Source organism: Mauremys reevesii, linkage group 23, assembly GCF_016161935.1.
Source record: "Mauremys reevesii isolate NIE-2019 linkage group 23, ASM1616193v1, whole genome shotgun sequence".
NCBI classification, from domain to species: domain Eukaryota; kingdom Metazoa; phylum Chordata; order Testudines; family Geoemydidae; genus Mauremys; species Mauremys reevesii.
The window spans coordinates 20,932,000-20,947,868 of NC_052645.1; the positions used below are offsets into that span (position 1 = coordinate 20,932,000).

At 45.6% G+C, this 15,869-nt stretch overlaps 1 protein-coding gene across 4 annotated transcripts in view; it reads left to right on the forward strand.

Moving 5' to 3' along the window:
• Nucleotides 1-1,290: 1,290 nt before the first annotated feature.
• The window catches only part of THRAP3 (thyroid hormone receptor associated protein 3), a 65,812-nt gene continuing 51,233 nt past the window's right edge, over nt 1,291-15,869 (forward strand). For 2 of the 4 annotated variants that reach the window (XM_039511656.1, XM_039511653.1), the window contains exons 1-2: nt 3,591-3,745; nt 13,560-13,643. The gene's annotated coding sequence lies outside the window, so the exon portion shown is untranslated. Of the gene's footprint in view, nt 1,337-3,590; nt 3,746-13,559; nt 13,644-15,869 lie in introns of those variants that run through there. The other 2 variants (XM_039511655.1, XM_039511657.1) reach the window with 2 other exon arrangements.

The window sequence follows — 15,869 nt, forward strand, 5'->3', positions numbered from 1 at the left end:
ACCTTTGCGCTGCATCCAGCCCAGTCACCCAGGAGTGATGCTTTTTAATGGGACTGCAAACGACTCACTATTAATTGTATTACAACAGCACCTCGAGGCCCCAACTGTGTTCGGGGTCCCATTGTGCCAGGTGCTGCACCGGCCCAGAGACACACAACGGCTGGGGAAGTGAGGCACAGAGAGGCTGGTGATTCCCTGGGTCACACAGGGAGCCAGTGGCAGAGTAGGGAATTGAACCATGGTGTGTATCTCAGGACCCTCCTCCATGCCCGAGACATCCTGTTAGATCTGTTCCAACAGAGGACACATCAGGTGGTAGGCTGGCTCTTGGGGTGGAGGCTGAGAGGCAAGTTCTTGCCATCACAGATTCACACATAAAGACAGCTGAGGCCTTGAGTTAGCACCACGTCACCAATCCAGCCCTGAGGCTGATGGATCACAGGCTCCAGCAGGAGGAATTAAAACAATCCCATCTGCAGGTGGAAAAACCCACAGGCCACGCTGGCAGGCCCTGCAATGCTCCAAGAAGCCTGTGAGTGTGGAAAGCCCCAGATTTTCCTTCCACTTGTAAATATCAGGGATCAGGCCATGTGTCAGTCCCAGAGGGACCCTGCTGAGTGAGGGAACAGCCCATGCATTGGCTCCAGGAGGCGGAGCAGCATCTGGTGCAGTGCAGGGTTCACAGTCAAACCAGATCTTCCGTCTTCTCCCACAACTTGTCCTCTGCTTCTGCACAAGGCCAGCCCACAAGTCCCCTGCATGTTCACTTGTCACTAGGAAGGGCCCAGCTGCACTGGCCACCCAGGGAAGGGGACAGGTGGGGCTTGGTTAGCTGGCTGTGATGCAGTTATCTGGGTACTGCAATATCTTTCTAAAGCAGGCTGGGCGGCATAGCGCTAGTGGGCCCAGTCCAAGTCCACTGCAGCAAGGGCCAGACTTTCCATTGGCTGAGGACTAAGCCCTAAGTGTACATAGCTGGGTTTTTATTGGCTGAATTCTAAGGCCTGAGGCTCAACTGGGCAAATAAATGAAACAGGTGTCAGCTCTGAGCAAAACTCCCTGAAGTTCCACTTAGAACAAGAGCGCACTGGGACGGCTGAGCAGGCGCTGTGGTGTGTGGGCTCCTGAAAGATTGCAGGCACCAGCTGGAAATCGGCATCAGCTGAGCTGGGCCTTTGTTTGTTTTGTTAATTGCCATGGGACCATCCCAGCTGCCCTTCACCAGGAATAATAAAGGAAATAACATTCAGCTCCTTCCCTGCTGGAAGCCCTGTACATCCACGAAGGAAGTGGGCCTCATTGAAGAAGGCAAGTTATTCTCAGCCCCATTGGACAGGTAAGAAACCTGAGGCACAAAGAGATTAAGAGTCTTACCCAGGCCCAGACAGTGAGTCAGTGGCAGAATCTCAAATCGAGCCCCAGGCTCTGCTCTCTAGACCAGTAAGACCTTGGGCAGGCCATCAAGGAAGGAGTTGGTGTGAATCAGGTGTGGGCTAGGAGCAGCTCTGTAGTGGCAGCAGCGGGGCCCTGCTGTGAACACACAAATCTTTCCGGCTACAAGGCTTACAAAGAAAGAAACAGTCACTTGGGCTTCTGCTGCCATGGAGTCCCCATCCCAGGGCAGCTTTCTGACACAGACCATCTCATTAGCAGCAGGCACAGGAGGGGAGGCAACTCTCTGCTGTTTTTCCCTGATAGTTTGGGGTCCTGCAAATCACAAGAGCAGCCCTGGGTAATTTCAAAGGTCAGGGAAACACAATCCAGACTCCTCTGGCTTGGGGCCTATAAGCAATAATGGCTGTTTGCTTAATTGCTTCTGAAACTAGGTGCTTTTCTGAAGGAAAGGCAGAGTCCTGCTCTAACCCAGCCTCTAAACCTCACAACCCCCTTTGTGCTGCTCCACCACCTTCCCGCCCCTGCAGAAAGCAATGCCTTGCTGGCCCCAGAGCCAGACTTCCTGACAGCCATAGGGACGAGTCTTAAAACTGCAGCGTGCAACAAAGGAATCCTTAGGAGTGAGCATCCGCATGGGGAATTTCCCAGCTTTGGGCGGAGAGAGGTGGCTTGGAACAAGTCCAGACCCTCCCGTCGCTGCCCAAGGCTAAAACCAAACTGTAAATACATACTTGTTCAGTTTTCAAAAGGCCAGGAGAAATGGCCTCATTTCCAGTTTCAGGCAGAGGCAGGAACCCAAATGCTGAAAAACCACAAGTTAGTTTTCAGGAGATTCTCTATCTGGCTTTGCAGATCTAATCCTGGGCAGCACTTTACAAACTGACCCTCGCAGCCCTGGATGAACTCCCATTACTGCTCTCTCTGGTGAGGAAACTGAGGCAAAGAAGTGAAGTGACTTGCTCAAACTCAAGCAGTGAGGAACCAGGAATAGAACTTGAGCGTCCAGGCTCAGGATCCTCTGCTCTAACCCAGCCTCTAAACCTCTTGGTTCCTAGCCAGATTCCAATCCCTTGAATTTGCCACTCACTAGGCCAGTTTGCACATTCCCAGTGCCTGCTGTGAAAGCTGCACTGCCTGTACCTGCCTCAGCACATGAATTTTTAGGCCATAACTTGTGGGCTTCTTGTTCTATCCTAGTCTAGTGCAGAGATGGCCGCAGGAAGCGGGCAGAACTCTAAACAAGGAAGCAGCATCTGAGCAAAGGCAGCCGCAGCAACTTAGTGCAGGCCTGTTCTGATACTGCCTTCTCACCAGGCTTTGGCAAAAGGCTGCCTGTGTTTTCTGCAGCTAATTCATGTGAACTAGCTCTTTCCCCTTTAACCTCCTCTGTGGCATCCTTTCCAGCTTGGCACAGCCTCTCCCAGCTTCAGAGGGTTCCATGTACTCTGTGGCACATCCTGTGGCAGAGGCCGGATTGTGTCTCATGTCCTGACATTTCCTATCACGTGGAGAATGAATTTAACCCAGTACTGGCCAGAAGCAGTGTATAGGCTTCATGATGTCCCTCTAACACTCATGATTCCATAGCTCCCCATGACCTGCAGAAGGGTCTATGCCTCTCGCTGAGTCTCCAAATCCATTTATAGTGGGTGGATGCAGCTGAAGTGGGTTTTTTACCCAAGAAAGCTTATGCCCAAATAAACCTGAGTCTTTAAGGTGCCACCAGACTCCGCATTGTTTTTAACACGGCTCCCCCCAACACTATTCGCCAGTAATGAATCTTCCCAACTCCTGGGGGTTGGCCCATCACACGTAGAGGTTTCAGAAGCCCTGACGCAGAATGGGCTCAAGGCTTTGTCAAAGTGAGAGGCGGTAAAGTCCTGGCTCCGAGGGAAAGAGCCACTCTGCTGGTTGACAGGAGTTTAATGGCCACGGTTCCAAGCAGCACCTACAATTTCTTTTTAAAATCTTTCTCACTGCCCAATTCAGGCTCCACGTTAGCCACCCTCCCCCTGTTCCCTGACCCCAGTGAGGGGCTTTAACCCCCCAACCTGGGCCCACTCCCCATGAGGCCCCATTCCCAGTGAGGGGACCTTTGACCCCCCTCCGAAGCACCGCCCCCTCCGTTCTACGTGCGGCGCGTGCTGCGGAGGAGGCCGGCTCCCGCGCGGGGCCTGCCGGGAGTTGTAGTCCCCGCCACCGCTGCGGCCAATGGGCGGAGGCCGCTCGGGGACTGCGTCTCCCAGCAGCCCACGCGGCGGGCGGGAGCCGGGGCCTGTGAGGAGGCGTCGTAGGAGGCGAAGCGGCGCGGTCGCAGCAGCAGTGGAGGCCGCGGGTTCCGCAAGGGCCGGTGAGTGAGCGGGCCTAGCGCCTCCCCCCGGCCCTCAGCCCTTGTGCGGCATCGGGCCCGCAGCGCCCCTCGGTGTCAGGGCGGAGCCCCGCGCGGGCCCGGCCTGAGGGGCGAGTCCCGCCGATCCCGGCCTGGGCCGCCCAGGGGCGGGGCCCCTCCGAGGGGCTTCCCCCCCCCCCGGCCCGGAACGAGCCCCCATCCCGGGCGGCGCCTCAGGGCTGGGCCCAGGGCAGCGTCCCGTCCCGAGCTGCCCGCCTGGGGCCCGGCCTGCGCGCGCGGCTCGGCCTGCGTTACCCGGCCGCTCTGCTGGGCCCCAGGCGAGCAGCTCGCGCTCGGGGCGGGCTCCCGGGGTCCTCTCGGCCGGTCTCTGCCCCCCCCCCCCCCCCGGATAACGGCCCGGGCCCCGCAAAGCGCCCGGGGCTGCGCCGCGAGCGGGGCCCTGCTGACCCCGAGCTGCAGCCTCCGCCCTGCGGGATTTCTCCCCCCACGGGCCCGGGCGGCGGCGGGCCCCGGGTTAGTGCGCAGACGGGCTCTGCGCGCCGGGCGTGTGCCGAGGGGGTTGCTGCTTTCCCGGGTTACATAACTATCCCCGAGGCGGGGCGGGTTGTACCGGCAAAAGCGCCGTTCGGCTGCTGTAACTGCAGCTACGCCGGGGCTTAAATCGGCAACATTCAGGCGTAGGCTAGGCCCAAGCAATCCTCTGGCTGCCGGCTGTGGGACTGGTTCGTAGCAGTGACCCATGGGGAGAGAGCTACCTCCACCGCGTGCACCGTTCTAGGCAGTGAGACGGGCGGGGGAGGGGAAGAACAAAGTTGAAGTCCTTGTTGTTGAAAAAGAGGGCAAACACAGTGACCCACGTGTCCCCCGTTTGGTGCTCACAACGAGGCTGTAACATGGCTCATGTGTTATAACACGCGTCGTGCAGCCAATGTTGATGGGGCTTGAACTGTTCTAGAACAGGGTTTCTCAGCCGATGGGTTGTGACCTGAAATTGGATCCCCAGAATGTTGCGTCGTGTCACGTGATGGCTGCTGTGTCTCTGGTCCCATGGGGCTGGCAGAACTGGGCTGCCGCCATGACAATGGTGGGGCCAGCAGAGCCCAGTCTGAGTGGTGCTGCAACCCCAGATGTTGCAGTGCCTGGAGTTGCAAGCCAAGTCCAGCAAGCCCTTCAGAACCAGAACTGCCACTACAGGGGCAGGATGGGATCTGCAACCTGACACCTCTCATCTCCCTACCCCCAGCCTGTTTACTGGATTGTGATAGGCCAGGGGTAGGCAACCTATGGCACATGCACATGTGAGCTGATTTTCAGTGGCACTCACACTGCCTGGGTCCTGGCATCCAGGGGGCTCTGCATTTTAATTCAATTTTAAATGAAGCTTCTTAAACATTTTAAAAACCGTATTTACCTTACATACAATAGTTTAGTTATATATTATAGACTTTTATTGAAAGAGACCTTCTAAAAATGTTAAAATGTCTGACTGGCACGCGAAACCTTAAATCAGAGTGAATAAATGAAGATTCGGCACACCACCTCTGAAAGGTTGCCGGCCCCTGCAATAGGCTATCGACATTTATAAATTGGTCCTGAGCCCAAAAAGGTTGAGAAGCTACTTTTCTAGAAGATCTGTCTCTCTTTGCGTATATCCCTCCAAATCCCTGAAGATATTTAGTCAGTGCCAATGTAATGTTATTAAAATGTTACATTATTTAACAGGTATACTGCAGTATAGTCTGAAGGCCACAACCAGGTTGGGCCCCCTTGTGCTAGTCACTTAACATCTAATAAAGGACTCCTGGTGACATGGATGTGAAATGCTGTGTATTCCACTTCCAGTCCCTTGAGAAAATGCGGTTCCTCAGAATAATTTAGTAACCTATTGTTTAGAGAGACAAGGTGGGGGAGGTAATATCTTTTATTGGACCAACTGCTGTTGGTGAGGGAGACAAGCTTTCAAGCTACACAGAGCTCTTCCTTTGGTCTTCTGTGCAACTTGAAAGCTTTTTCTCACCAACAGCAGTTGGTCCAATAAAAGATACTACCTCACCCACTTTGTGTCTCTAATATAATATTTATCCTTTGACTTTTCCCCACCATGTTTAGAAGTGAGAATGTGGTGATTGCACTGGAACTTTACTCTAAATGACACTGTTTTGTTGTAAGTCTCATAATCATACTCATACCTTCTGTATAGGAGGACTAAAATGGACTAGACTTTTATCTTTTATGCTGCTCTGAATACGGCAGGTACTGAAGATTCATGCTATCTCACTGAATCTTTCTTATGGGGTATTTGTTTGCTTTAGGCTTGTAAGCCTGGGCCCAGATAACTGTTTATAGGCTCAGGAGGCTGAGGTTTGCAACTGCTTTGTATAGCATCATTTTTCACTAGACTTCTGCTGGGATAGGAGACAGATATTCCAACATGAATCTTCTAATAACCCCCAGGAAAACTCTGTTTCTACTCAGAAACATTATGGGCAAACACACAGAATAGAACAAGGAGCAAAGTACTTTGCAACATAATAGATTGAGACTACAACAGTTTGTCCACTTCATAAAACTGACCAACTTGTGCCAGTGCCAAGACACGACAGTGATGGGTGCTGTATGCTAACTTAGATATTTAAAAGCAGGGAGAGAGCCCTCTGCCTCATTTTGTATCTGCTTCAGTCTTTGTGGAAGTGCCAAAACAGAGTGCTTGTTGGAGTGAACATTGAGTCACAACAGCAGATGCAATGCCTATGCTCTTCTTATGTGCTTTTCCTCACATTATGGTTTGGCAAAGGCAGTTCCTTTTTTTTCTCTTCCCTCTGGCACCAAAATCAGAGAGCTAGTGTGCATGCTTGTGATAACCGTAATATATGTACCTAGTAAGACAGTAGGTACATTATGGTGTTAAGGCATGCTGTGTATGTGTATAGCCATCTCATCAGTTAGATGCTGGTATCAGTAGAGGGCTTCTGTTTGTCCTATCTGTTGCTATGAATTCTGACCCTCTTTGCAGTCCAGGAAAAGGATGTATTTCTCAACAGTTGGCTTGTAAATCTTAGGCCTTCGGAATTTGCTGAAGGAATCTGATTCCTTCTTTTTGTGACCATCTAAATGCTTAGATATCACAATGAAAGCACCTCAGCGATATCTGAGATAGAACAGGCAAGAACTTATCCACTGGGAGAAAGCAAAGCAGTGTGAGGAAAGGGCTGAGTAATGAGAGACATAGTCACCTGCTCTGATATAAGGTCAATTGGAAAGGCATGTGAAGCAAGATAGTTATTCTGGAGAATCATGCTAAATGCATATTTTTGAGGCACAGAATACCTCAAGGAGTTTCTGGTGCAGCTCAGTGGTTTGAGCACTGGCCTGCTAAACCCAGGGTTGTGAGTTCAATCCTTGAGGAGGCCACTTAAGGATCTGGGGCAAAAAATTGGTCCTGCTAGTGAAGGCAGGGGGCTGGACTCAATGACCTTTCGAGGTCCCTTCCAGTTCTAGGAGATTGGTATATCTCCAATTATTACCTTTTATTTTATTTTTAATTTTTTTTGCCATAGTTCAGCTTTTCTTGGAATCTGTATTTCCTCCTGCTCCAGCATATCTACAGTAGTCCAAAAATAGTGCTGGTCTCTCTTTTGCCAGGTACAGAAGACACTATGCTGAAAGCCAAGGGAAAAGAGCTGTCTCAAAAAGTTTTGGAGAGTGCCATTATAGACACTGTTGGTTATGAGACTGTTCCCTCAAACCAGAGGGACCAGTGACCTTGGTCAGTTTTTGAAACATATTGAGTTTTAACATCTTGAATCACTGTATTTATTTATCTCTTAACAAATCTTTTCCGACCCTTTAAGATTAAGAATGTATCATTAACTTATGAGGAGTAATTCTCGCTGCACTGAAGGAAGAATGATCTACAGCTCTGGACTAATAGTTGTGGTATTATATAGCTCTGTCTTCATCCTGAGTTTCTCTCTGCAGGAGGAGGCAAAGTGATTGTTCCACTGCAGTGCTGTACAGCATGTAGTAAACAGTGAAGATGCAGAAGGTCTTATCACGTGCTAATGGGAAAACCCAGGCTGGGGTGCCTGGGCAGCCAAAGTGATTTCCTGGTAGCCTTGGGTGTACACCTTCCTTATGGGAAGGAATAGCAGGCTTGAGGAACGGGTAATTGCTGTTCTGAAGGCAGAATGACAGTGCAGAAACATTTGCCAAGCTCTCTCTCTCTTCCTGTTCATAGCCTTGTGTTCTTATTAACCATCCCACACTCTGCAAGGAGACCAAATCTTATCTTGTAAATATGAGCTCATATCACTCCCCATCTAGTGCCTTATTAAAATATTTGATGCCTAATGTGCTCCTGAGCTATCTGGTAGTCAGTGGCTGGCTGTATATTGGCAACCATCAGATACAAGTTCTAATTTATGTGCAGGGTGGATAAAAATTAGTGATTTTTAAAAAAAAATCTGGGTTTTTTTATTTAAATCAGATTTTTTTGATAAAAGTTTTTTTCCTCAAAAAGCATATCTAAAGATAGATACATTATAGCTCAAAGATAATCTCATCATGGAATAGGGATTATAAATTCTAGTTCTATAGTATGAGACAATATAGTCATGTAATTTTTAAGAAAAGTTTTGTAAATGAGTTCCAATAGTTCATGAATTAGGGACCCAATCTTAAAGGGTTCCAGGGGCTTCTGTATAGATTATTTAGGTTAATCTTTCTATCTACCCAGTGAGACTCAGGGCTCAGTCTAGAAGATGACATCAGAGATGCTTAGTTTTGCAGTTCTCAAACTGTGGATTTGTGTGTCCAGAGAGAATATGCTTGTTAACAGCAAAAATGCTTTTAAATAAATAAATAATATATAGAGGTGAGAAATAACAGACCTCAACTCTATTGTCCCTCTGCAAATTTGTGTACACAGAGTCAATCTCTTACCTCTCTCTAAAAGTGCAAAGTTTCAAAAAGTTCAATGAATAGAAGATTGTTGGGGGCGGAATAGATCTGGACAAAGAGAAGAAGTCTGGAGATAAATGTGAGAAGGGAGGGAGATAAAAGTGAAACTGTTTGAGCAGCATATTCCAGAAGTCTTGAGGTCTTTCTGAGTGTAGCCTTCATTGATTTGAGATCTACCATACCATTGTTTGATGATGATATTTTAAAGACAGTCAGGGCTTGGCTACACTTACAAATTTGCAGCGCTGCAGCAGGGTGTGAAAACACACCCTCTGCAGCGCTGCGCTGCAGCGCAAAGCGCCAGTGCAGTAGCAGCCCCAGGCGCTGGCAGCGCCGCCGCAGCTGCTGTCGCCCCCAGGGGGAGGGGAGGTGGACAGCGCTGGGCTGGGAGTTTTTCCAGCGGCGGGCGCTTGACTACACGCATGCTCAGCGCTGGCGCAGCGCTTTGAAATGCAAGTGTAGCCAAAGCCTCACACCAGTGAAGTGGTGGAAATCACTTAAGCACTTGGATTCAGAGACTGTTGAATTGATAATCTCACTTTTAACAGCAGTAGCTTCTTCTGCCGGTATAGGAAGAATATTTTCTTCCTTTGGACTAATTCATTCCAAACTGAGAAATCGTTTGGGACCTGAAAAAGCAGGAAAGCTTGTTTTTCTTTTCCAGATTATGAACAAACAGGAAAATGAAGGTGAAGATGCCAATATTTAAGTTTTTCATATTGACCTGGCTGATAGTTGATTTGATTTTTGTTTTTTTTAAATATTTCATGTAACTATTTTAGTTAAAAACAATTTTAACAAAAAACAAACCAGATTTTAAAAACTTGAATGTTTAACTAAATTCAAAAATTCATATGCTTGTTTTGTTAAAATATTATATGTTTGCTGTTGAAAAAAATCCAGAATACATAACATTGTTGTTTTAGTTAACTAAAACAAATTTAAATGTCTGTCTGGTGATGTTCTCCTCCTAATACAGCATGGCAAGAAAATCCTCCAAATATTAATGATTAATCTGTTGAATTGGAGATAGTTCAACTCCCAAACTTCATAAATATCTGCTTCAAATACCTTTGGTAAATGAAATAGCCAAACAATAATTCATTTTCTGATACAGCTGTAAAACTAATATGAAAAGTTTTCAAAATAAATCACTTAAAAATGTATAGTGTGTACCTTCTAAAAATGAAACCTACATCCATCTCTGACTTGTGAAGAATATGTATTAAGGTTATAACAACCAACAAGAATGCACTTTTATGTAGAAATCCGTGATTAAATCGAGTCTTCCTGACTAGTGATTTAAATCAAGTCCACCCTGCTTACGTGTGGCCAAACTTGGTGCTCTGTACTTTACTCAGATGGTTGTAGAAGTCCTGTCTATGATCATGCTGAGCTATGCTTTGCTATTTCTGCTCATCTTACCTTTGAAATCACCCTCATCTCTAAATTACTTTACCTGCCCTATGTTTCTGCCCTGTCCTGGACAAGGCCCAGGGCATTGTGGCAACCCTTCCTTGGATAACAAGCATTAGAAGGAGGATTGCTTGAGTAGTGTGTGAGGCGTTGTCCTCCTTGAGCTGTATGCACTGTCAGTTTTGGGAGCTTGAGATGCAAATTTAAACATGCCTGATGGCAGCCTTGCCTGTATGGTAAAGCAGGCCCCTTGCACATTTTTTTAATTTGAATTGCTTTAGTGGAGCTGTTCTGTGATATGGGTGCTTCCAAATGAAATGTGCATAGCCTGTGCTATAGTGCTTTAGTACCACTCAGTTTGGCACAAAGGTTATTGAGGCTTATCAGCATAATCCAGCTTGGTTAATTCAAATAGTTTTGCAACTTCCATTTTAAAATCAAGCAATCAGCCTTTCAGGTTAAATTAGAGCTGTGTTCTGAATGTTTATTACCAGTTAGGCGTTTTGAAATTTGGTAGCCAGATAAAGAAGTGGATTTCTTTAATTGTGGTCAGACTCTCAAGGATGTTAGTAGAAAACAAAAAAAGAATTGATTGAAATTTACCACTCTCATAAAGCAGGTGCAACTCCGCTAAAGTCAATGGAGTTGCACCCGTTCACATCAAGAGATTTCATTTTATGTAGCGTAAAAGAAAGTATGCTGTTGGAGGCCATGTAAGCATCTAGGTGGACAGATGAAGTCTGAGGGTGTCTTTGGCCATGGCATTCCCTGTCCACTCTCACCACCAGCTGTGTAAAATAATAGTGGCCAGTTGCTGGATTTTCAGCTCTTCTGGTTTTGTCTTTACAGAATGATGGTTTGGCTTGTTAGAACTTGATAATTGTTTAGGCAGCAGCATATCCTTAATGCTTTTCCATAGCTGGAAAGTTAGGTTACTTTGAGCTGTATTTACTACCTGCACGTGTTCAGACAGTAGTTGCCCGGCACAGAGAATGTGTGAGGTCATCTGACTCTTTTGTTTCAATATTAGTTATGATGGTGACAGGAAGGGTTGTTGAATGTGTGCGAGAGAATATTTTTGCTTTACATTTATATAGACTAGTGTAGGTCTGCTGGCATTGACAAATGTATCTGAAATAGATTTAATAGCATTAGGTTTCAGAAGGTACTGTGACTCACTGGAAAATATTTGGAAGATAACTGTTTGCAGTGTCTCATGAGTTAATTGTAGCCATTACAGCCATGGTGGTACTCCTTGTGGTCAGTATATGTGTGCCCTTCAAACATACTGCACACTTGGAGGCATGTTACTAGAGTCCTTCCTTCAGAAAAGCTAGACCGGCTGGGTTCACCACTCCGCAGCTGTGTGTGGTGTGACTTTAGAAGATGGCCTGTATATTTTGATGGCAGATCCCTGAATGAGGATGAAAGCACATCTAAGTGCCTACAGCAGCTCGTCTTGGCCTACTCTGTTCTGTTAGTGCTCTGACGTGGCTGGAGAGAAATAGCTGCCATTTTGAAGGTTCTCTGGGTGACTACTTCAGTCTAACTCCCTGGGTCTCTCATGCTGGAAAAGGTCTTTCTGCGTTCTGTCCCTTGTTGAAGAGCATTATTGCATCTGAAAAAGAGGGGCAGGGTAATGAAGGTGATCACTGCTACTAGATGTGAGAAAGCTTTGAATTTCTACTTTTTTCGCTCTGTAATATTGGAGCTATGAACAGTGATAACATAAGATTACTTTTTCACTGGCATGAGATGCATCTTTGCATGGTTTCACTCCATGGTAACCGGAAGCTGCTGTTTTATAGAACACAGTGGCAATTCAGAGAACACCAAAGTATTGGGTAGTGATGGGTGGAACACATTAATCTCTGAGACATTTGATTTTTTTTGTTTTCAGTAGTCTTTCACTGGCATTTTCTTTTCTGTAAAGATGAACAGGTTCAGAAAAATTCAAGCCTCTTCAAATATGAGAATATGCAGGCTGCGTAGCAAATAATTTATGGTGCACTGACCATTCTGGGCAATGTCAGTAGAGCCATGTAACTTTATCCTAGAATGATGCAGCATTGTGAAGGGGTGACTGGCAGTTGCTGGGATTGTTCTCTGGAATACCTTCTGAGAACGAACTTCCATTCTAGCTTCCCCATGTAATGAGTCAAGTGTGCGTGTGGTTTTTCCCCTTAGGCTTGTGTACCAGCTAGTAGCGTGCATTTTGATTTCAGCTCTTTTATAGCTGTCTGCATGTATGCTAGGATCTTATTTTCAATTATCTCCTGTGGGTAATTTGCATATTCCATTATCAAGTTTCAACGTTGTATGGTTTCATGGCAGTATAAAGTGTTATTAACTGGTACCTGATCTGTGGGAAATTCGTAAGTTATTTTCACTCTAATAATGATCACCCTGCATTTTTCATTCCAACAGCCCTAGTGTACTATCACACCACATCCCTCCATACACAGTGCACTATTGCTGTACATGGAAGAGGGAAATATTTGTGTTCTGGTAGTCCCTGTAGGCCCCGACCAAGGTTGAGGGCCCCCTTATGCAAGGCTGTACAAACATAGAAAACAGGGCCATGAAGATAAGGGCCTAAATGATAAGAGAAACAAACAGAAACGGACAACAAACATTTCTCTCCACTTGTCACTCCATAAGCCTTTTTCACCCATCCTCCCCTCAGTTCAGCTACTAGTCAATCTCCTTCTCAGCCCTTATTCAACCCAAGTGCCCTCCTTCATCCCTGCCCACTCCATATATGACACGTGGCCTCTCTCTGGTTGTAATTAATGAAATACAATAAAAAATTTTCTCCTGGCCATTTCAAAGGGGCCTCACTACTTCTGGGGAGGGGGGATGTACAGAGGACCCACCTGGTGTCTCCCTGCCCCCACATGTCAGCTGCAACTCTGGCTCCCAGCCACTTTGATCGTTCCTTTGTGATTTATGGTGGTAATGTGGCTGTAAGAAGATACTGGCTATAAGAAGAGAGGAGCTGTAGTTTCCAGAGACAGCCAGACTGTGTGTCAAGCTTGTTCTCATTTGTATTTCATTTCAGTTTCTGCTGTGAGAAGGGCAACAAACTACTAAGCTTAGTGAATAGGCCCCTGGGTTTCGTACTGTGATCATGGAAGCATTGCTTTTTTGCTCCTTGCGTCTCATGTTTAAATTCTGTTATTAAGAGAACCAGTTTCTATTTGTGTGCAACAAATATAAAATACATTGGCATCTAACTTAATTTATTATTTGTATAGTGTCATAGTTGTGATCACTTGCTGACTTAGGGCTTTAACTACTTTGCTGATGCAATTGAATATTTGAAACTTTTTAGTACTTTGTGGGGAGGAGTGCAGGGGAGAAAGACTACTGAGTTTAGTCAATCTTTCTTATCACAGTAAACCTACATGCTTGCTGATACATGATTTCTTTTGTTTAGAAATTGGGGGAGAGTTTAACCATTTGCGACAAAGACCAGGTGTTTAAGAGCTAAGAACCACAGTTAATAGGAGACTTATACAAGGTATGTAAATACAGTCTTGTGTCTGTTCAATTTTCAAATGTAACATGTTTGCAAATAATATGTGCACTTAAAAGGTATGATAAGGGGTGTGGAACTGATACCAGAACCTCACTGAAGGCAAAACCAAGCAAACCATTAATGTAAATAATCATTTTGAATAGGTAGAACTTTGGAGAGTCCTGCATGGCCAGTTTAGATAATATGAATATCTCACTGCTTGAAATGGGACATCTTGGGTATTTTAAATCACCACTACATGGAAGTTACAATTGTTCTTCTGTTAGAGGGAATAAAAATTAACTGCAAACACTATTCCTATCTTCTCTACTCATTGAGGCTATCACACCAATAAGGAAATAATCTCTCTTAACAGCTGGGTTGGCAATTTCCAAGGAAAAGCTAGTTTAGGATAAGATGCTGGTAAATACCAGATTAAACCTGCCTTAAACTGGGAAAAATAATTGCGTCAGTGTCCAGCAAGTTCAGCAGGCATACAGCAAATCTTTTCAAACTATGGTTACGTCCATTCAAAACTGAGGAATAGGCTTGGCCTATACACTGCATCAGAGTTGGTCTTCTGCTACAGAATGCTGCATGGACAAATGAATCTGGACTGGTATCTGCAACTCTGCATGCTTCTGATTGCTTAATGCTTCAAGCCTGCAACTCTGCATTATTGTTGTTTGCATATAATTGAATGGTTTTTGTCTTTTCTTTACATAATACTGAAATATGAATCATGACGTATAATTTCCTTGAGAAAATATCGAACCAGAATATATGCAGACATTCCAGTGTTCAGTATTATACTTACATATATTACATAATATTTACAGTAGTGTTACACCCTATGCAGTTTTATTTTTTATTTGTACAACCCTAAATTAATCTGTGTATCAACTGCCTTATGTCATCGCAATTTGAATATATAACTAAAGCTAAGCGTAATGTGATGTGCATTAATGAAACAGTTTTTAAATAGAAAATGCCTTCAGCTGGTACTAACTAGATTTTCCTGGGGTGGAAGAGACCATGTTTTTCTTGGTAAAAACCACCTCTGGTAAATACCATGCCATCCTTGCTTGACAGCCTCTGCTGCATTGCCATTCAATGAGCCTGTTATCCCTCGTGCCTTCTTGATTCTGAACTAAGTAAACAAACAAAACTCTCAAAATTTGACATCTTAATTAAGAGTTGTTTCCTGTTTTCTGAGTCAAAGTGATAGGTGCCCCGTAAATATCTAAAATAAAAGATAGATACAGATACATGTATACGTGCACAGTTCTTGTTAAAAAAAAAAAAAAAATCTGATTTTTCCCTCCTCCTGCTAGTCCTAGAGAACTAGTACACCTTTGGGAGAGTGACCTGGAGTCTATCTTGGCTCATGCATCATCCACTGAATTATACTAAGTTCCAGATGCAGATAATTTTTATCACTGGTGTCTATGCATGAGCCAGAAAGAACTCATCTTGACTCTGAAACACTATAACCCTGGAACAGCACATGGAACTGCGCAATCTCACTTTTAGGCAGTCACTTTTGAGAACACAAGAGCACTTCGATGGATTGAAGCAGTGGGCTGAAAGAGTTGCAGCAAGAAAGTTATCAGCAAATAGAGTGGGTTTTATAAAGAGTGCTGTAAAATAGTAGCAGGACAGTGTCTGGAGTGTGGTCAGTTTTCCTCTAGTTCAAGGGGGGGGTGGGAAATGAAGTACGTAAAAATGTAATAAATAACCTATATTCTAGAACAGCAGTGCTGCAATCTAGCAAAACATGAGTATGGTATAGTCTATGGCGATAGGCCATAATCTTAAATATGTAGTATAGGACTACATCATGAAAAGATAATCAGTGCACAGTTCAGGGCAACTGCACCTCTGTTTTTACCCCCTGTGGTCCACCAAGGGCATCAACTCTAGCCTCCTGGCTCCTCAGACATCACCTCCTTTGAGTGGAGACCTGCGTGACCCTAGCTCCTGACCGGGGTTTTTCCATGCTGAACAGGTCCCAGCCTATGCTATGAGATCCCCATGTAGCCAGACTACCTACGTTGACCAGCCTCTGTGCTTTGCTTTCTCTCCAAAGGCGATAAACAACATAATTGCCAGCAGTTACAAGTTACCACACAGCCCTTTAAGGAAGCATGTTTATTCTTAAGGTGGCAACATTTCAGAGAGAACCTATTCAAACCAATAAAAGAACCTACACACATTCTAAAAGGCTTA